This window comes from Cavia porcellus, unplaced genomic scaffold, assembly GCF_034190915.1.
Source record: "Cavia porcellus strain 051 isolate PalLab524CR breed Dunkin Hartley unplaced genomic scaffold, mCavPor4.1 scaffold_2, whole genome shotgun sequence".
In the NCBI taxonomy this organism is placed as follows: domain Eukaryota; kingdom Metazoa; phylum Chordata; class Mammalia; order Rodentia; family Caviidae; genus Cavia; species Cavia porcellus.
In genome coordinates, this window is record NW_026947485.1 from 114257289 (window position 1) to 114263569 (window position 6281).

General features: G+C 37.9%; 1 pseudogene; it reads right to left on the bottom strand.

Annotated features, from left to right (window-relative positions):
- Positions 1 to 2296: 2296 nt before the first annotated feature.
- Positions 2297 to 3248, bottom strand: LOC100726354 (olfactory receptor 6F1-like; annotated as a pseudogene).
- Between the last annotated feature and the right edge of the window lie 3033 nt (positions 3249 to 6281).

The following is a 6281-nucleotide window of genomic DNA, read 5'->3' on the forward strand; positions in this document are numbered from 1 at the left end:
GCTGGAGATGCCAGGGACCTGGGCAAACCACAGTTTCCTCCTTGCTCCCCTGTCAGGTCCTCACCCTAATCCCTGGAGGAAAGTTTTGTTCTTCTCACCAACCCACCACAGCTGCCATTACAGTTCCCAAACACCCACCGCCCCTCACCCATTGTCACCTAGTTCTGTCCTAGGGTCAATATCTAGAATATATAAAAAACATGAAAGCTACCATGAAAAGAAATTGTCTAGTCAATACCTGGACAAATTAATGCAGCAGTCACATCTGATGCATGACTAAGCACCAAGGTTCTGAGTGCCCTTTGGCCTTTGGATTCCTGAGAACAGCCAGTCACCCTGACCCCTGCTACACCTCTGTTATGTCTATTTTTCATTCTTCCCGTCATATTCCATGACTCCAAGCAGGAGCTTTGGGACTCTCTGCAGGGGTCCTTCATGACTGGCACCATGGAAAGCCTCTCCAGTACACTCATAAGCCAGTTGGTATAAATATATGTAGTAATGTAATTATGTAAATGTAATTAATTAATTATGTAATTAATTAATTAAATATGTATAATGTAATTAAGATTTAGAAAGGTACTTGCAAGCAAACGTTTTCTCCACAAAATATTTTTCTGCTTTATATTTCATAATTTTGTCTAAATATTTTTACACTTTTATAACAAAAAAAAAAACTAACTGGAGATTTTTTTTCTGCTGAGATTTTTCATGTCAGCTCATATTCACATTTTTGTTCAGTCTGTCACGCTTTCCTTTGAAGATCTGCATCATGGTAGTTTCTGAAAGTGTAGGATGATCTGTTCCAGTATGACTCACCTACAAATGTGATTATTATTATTACCAAGTTGAGCTTTTTGCAGAGAAATCACACCTAGTGGAAGTTTTGAAGATAAGATCTTAGTGTTCCTACAATAAACAATGGGGCAACACTGATTGAATGAGCGATAACTTTTTGAATATTTGTAAGTAGCAATTGTAGCAGGAGACAGACATGGTCATTTGTAAATTTCCTAAGATGACCCTTGGCAGTTGATTTGCTCTAGCAAAAAAGAAAATATTTACAACTGTAGAATGAGTGAAGGTTCAGAGGCAGACAGGCCTTAGATACATTTTCATAAGTACAATCCAAGACATAATTAGATACAATCCAGGGAGTGGTGTTGATATAAATTACTACCTTTTGTAGTGAAATGATATTTGTCTTCAGTTGGGATTTCAAAAGGAATTATTTAACCAATGACAGAGACGTTTTAACCGTTGTGCAGATAGTTTGCATATAACTTAATGTTCTGATAGAAAATCCATTGTTGGAAATCTGTTCATATGGCAGGCACTATGTATCACATTTATAAATGAAAATTATTTTCACTATGCAGCAGTTGCCCTGGAAAATATTTGCCAGTTTTAGTTCTGTCCTAGGGTCAATATCTAGAATATATAAAAAACATGAAAGCTACCATGAAAAGAAATTGTCTAGTCAATACCTGGACAAATTAATGCAGCAGTCACATCTGAAAAAGAAGTGTGTGTGATCAGTCATTACATGAAACATGCTCAGGATTTTAGCACAGAGGAAAATACAGAAGAATTTCAATGAATTTCCTCTCATTCAGTTAGAAAAGCTGTCATCAAGAATACAAAAAATAAAATACTAACAAATACCACATGTTGCCAAAGATGCATGGAGAAGGAAAATCTCCATGTTGGTGAGAATTTTAATTACTGTGGCCACCACTGAAATCAGAATAGAGACTCCCAAAACAATAAAATTTGTGTTATTATTTTTTCTGGCAGTGCAGCTGCTCAGTGCAGTTTTAGGTAGTTAAAATCTAGTTATGTATTTGTATAATTAAATCGCAACCAGTGATCCAAGCAGGGTCTGGCTCTAGCTCATCATACATGTGTGATACTCACTTGATTAATATTTGAGGTGGACATGATGAGGGATACCTGAGACTGATCCCTTTAACAGACCTTTGACCAAGATTTTCTGTTACTCTAACAGTTATGTAAGTATTTACCTGAACTGTGTGACATTTATCCAGTCTCTTTCAGTTGCTGATGCCCTTAGGTAGGAATCTTGCATTGTTAATCTTTCTCGCACTGTGAAACTGTATTGGGACATTCATACACATATGATAGGCTACTCTTTCAGTAGAATTCAGGACAAATTATAAAGTGCATAAAATTTACCATATTGAATGTTACCAATTTTGTAATATGATTCCCAATACTTACAATTTGCTCATGAGATTTTAGCAACCAGTCTATATTATTCAGTTTCATTGATAACTCAAAACTTCCCAACTTTTCTAGTGAATACAAACATATGTTGTGCTACACATTTCCTGAAGGCTTTCTTCACCTCCTGGTTCCTCAGGGTGTAGATGAGAGGCTTTACCAGAGGTGTGACCACACAGTAGAACACGAAGACCACTTTACCAATGGTGAAGTTGTACATGGCCAGAGGGCGGACATAGGCAAAGATAATGGTGCCATAGTAGATGGTGACTACCATCAGGTGGGAGGCACAGGTGGAAGAAGTCTTCTTCCAGGCCTCTCAGGAAGACAGCCTGACCACTGTGGTCACAATATTGCCATAAGAAGATATCGTGAGAATGAAAGAGCTTAGAATCACAACTGAGGTGCATGTGTAGCCCAGGGCTTCTATAAAGAATGTGTCTGAGCAAGAGAGTTTGAAAACAGGGTCTGGTCACAGAAAAACTGGTTGATCTTCTGGCCACAAAAGTTTAGTTGAGAGATGAGTATAGAAGTGGGGCAAGGGGCAAAGAAGCCCCCAACCCAGGACCCAGATGAAAACTTGAGGCAGATCTGAGCATTCATGAGAAGTGAATAGTGCAGAGGGCTGCAGATGGCTACCTAATGATCATAGGCCATGGTTGCCAGCAGGATGCACTCTGTGGCTCCCATGGAGAAGAAGTAGAGCTGGGCAATGCATCCAGGAACAGAGATGGTGACGACTGTGGAGAGGCAAGTAGCCAGCAACTTAGGCAGGGTGGCTGTGGTGTATCAGATCTCTAAGAAGGACAGCTTCCCTAGGAAGATGGACATGGGTGTCTGCAATGTGGAGTCCATGAGAACAATGAAGATGATGAGGGGTTCCCTATGAGGGAGAGCAGGTACGCAGTGAGGAAGGTGACAAAGAGTGTGAGCCTGAGGAAGGAAGAGCCCGGGAATCCCAGGAGAATGAATTCTGTCACTGTGGTTCTGTTTGCTCCATCCATATCTCATCTGCTCTGATCTCAAAGGGACCAACAACACCAAATGATGGTAGATGGCCAAGGAGTTAAGAATAATAAATTATTTTTTAATTTAATATTATCAATAACCCCTAAACATGGAAAGTAGTGGCTGCCAAAAAGATAATGTATATTTGTCTGAATACTTTATATGAATTATCTCTTGGTTTTGAAAAGAATTATCCTATACAAATATTGTAATATTTCAAATATAACAAATGAGTAAACCAAAATAAGGTAAGTAGTTTTAGAATCATCATATAATTGTTAGTTGATGGTTGGGTGTGGAACCCAGGACTGTTAGCTGTACAAACCCAGCTAATGCATGTAACATGGCTGTGCATGAGAGCTTGACATGGTCCTGTCCCTGAGGGAGCCACATCTCAATTTCTAGAAGGTGACTGGGAAATCAGGTGGTGCCGGGGAGCGTGAGTGATCCTGGGGCTTGCTGAGCTATGCAGATTGCTCCACAAAATATGTTTTTCCACAGGGTTCTCATGGTAGTCCGTCAGTGATTCTGTCTGTAAAGTTATAAGGGGTTGGTGGAGGAATCCCTTCAACCAGAGCACGAACAGAAATTGGGTTTAAAAGTATGCACAAAAGATAAGGAATAAAAACACACATTCCCTACTCTGTTGCTTCTTTTTAGAGTCACTATGTCCACACTGTTCAGTAATGGTTAGGCGAGAAAATATTAAAAATATTCAGAAATTGTGCTGAGAGAAATGAGGATTCCTTGTGAGTACATTCATGCACTTTTGTGCCAAAATATTCAGATTAATATTAAGTTTAAAAAGAGTATGGAAGCCATAATAAAAATAAGCTTTTTCAGATAGTATTTTTGAAATATGTTAAATTTTTTAGTGAAGAAACAGACATATTTTTCATAATAAAATGAAAATGACAGGAATGAAAAGTAAAGACATTTGAGTTCCGGTGTGTAGATTCCTTGTTTGTAATCTTTATGGAGTTTGAGTCATAAAACTACAGCAGAGTGCATGTGCACATTGTGACACTCTCCATGATTCCTGTAGTGCACAGTAGATACAGTAGGAGACTTTTTTGTGGTGGTAAAGTCTACTGGGAAGAGTAAAAGTGAAGAGTTAGGGCAAGATTGGCTCTGTGGCGCGCACTTGGGCTGAGGAAAAGAGGAATACAAGATGAAGACAGCCTGGAGGAATCAGGCTGGGCTTCCATGTGGAAAGCCACGACACCCCCAGCAGAGGGTTTCCTAAGTCATATATATATATATATATATATATATATATATATATATATATGTGTGTGTGTGTGTGTGTGTGTGTGTGTGTGTGTGTGTGTGTGTGTATTAGTATGATTCTTAGATAATTTTCAGGCTTTTGTCATACTTTTATGACTAATGAAATTAAATTGTACTTTTTGAACTGTTTAATGTGCTTTAGTTACTTTTTTCATGGCTAAGACAAAATATCAGACACCAAAAGTTAAAGGGATAAAGGTTTATTTAGCTTACAATTTGTAGTGGTTTCAGTCCATAATCAGCTGGCTGCAAGGAAGATTGGTGCATGGTAGGGGAACATCGGTTTGTGGTGACAGAAGACAGCAAAAGCAGCAAGAAGAAGGAAGAAGCTTCTTTCCATTCCCCATATTGTATGCAGGTTGCGTGTCCTAGTGCAGCTGTAGCACCCCCACCCTTAATACAAGAATTTGACCATGGCTCAATGACAGACTTTAGACATAAACTGTAAGAGCATTATTCAAGAGATTTTGAAAGTCATAGACTGAAATTCATACTTTAAGGAAACAGATTTTACAATAGAGCTCAAATAATTTGCAAAAATAGTTTTATTTCTCTTTTGACCTACTTAGTTTGGTAAGAGAAATACTAATATTTATGTGATTCCTGTATGAAATAATACTAAGTGTTTCTGCAAAAACAGTATTCCATGACCTTTTCTCCTCTCATCAAACCAGGACAATTAATCATTTGAAAAGAATACAACTAGAGTATATAAACAGTGTCAGCTTGGTGTCATCCCTTTCTTAAATAAATTATGTTTGCATAATTGTTCCTCTATCATCAAGAGTTTTATATTCATCTGCTACATATTACTTTAAAAAGAGAGTGCAAACATAAGTTCTAAGACAAGTAAAATAATATCCTAATGTTAAATGGAATACATATATATATCACAAAAATTATATATATTATATTTATGGTTTTAATTCCTATTAATTATTCATCCCACATGTTAGAGGAGTGTCTGAAGGGTGCTGTCCGAGGCTGATGGCATTGCCCCAGCCTAACCAGAACATCTCCATAGATGTTTAACACACAGAACTCTTGTGCTATAGAGTGAAATAAGAGATTTCTCCAGTATATTCATATTTTGTATTGTCTTCTGCTTGTTTTGAAAAGTGTTTTCTTGGAAGATGAAGATTCATTAAGTTCTTCTTTTTAGTAAATTATGGATTGTAGCATACTGAATTCATTTTGTTTAAAAAGAAAGAAGTAACTCACTGTGATGACACAGTTGTCTTCCCAGCATCTACACTATGGATCAAGAGTGAATTATTTTATTTTTTCAGACATCTTTATTTTTCCTGTGGTCATGGTGCAAGGAAAGCGAAGGAGAGAGTTTTCTCAGGTGAGAATCATGATTTTATTAGCCTGGAGACTTGGAGAGCTGCTGTTCTTTTGGGGACTTCCATGTGGGTTCCCAGAGGACTCCCAATGGTGAGGGTCAGAGTGCTCTCACCGCAGGACAAAGAAAGGAGCATGAGAAGCCTGAGAAATGCCCCCACAGGAGCTGAATGAACTGTGTAGTGTGTGGCTTCATTAGCTGTCACTGCCCTTGATAGTCACTGCTGAGACACTTTCTCTGATATTTCAGAAACTGAAATATTGTGAAAAATCATACACTTTAACACAATCGGCACAAACTAGATCATTATGCAGTGTTCTTTCTCTACAGTATAAAATAATAAAACACTGGGTTTATACCATTTAATGAAGATGAGTAAGAGCTTTATTAAGTG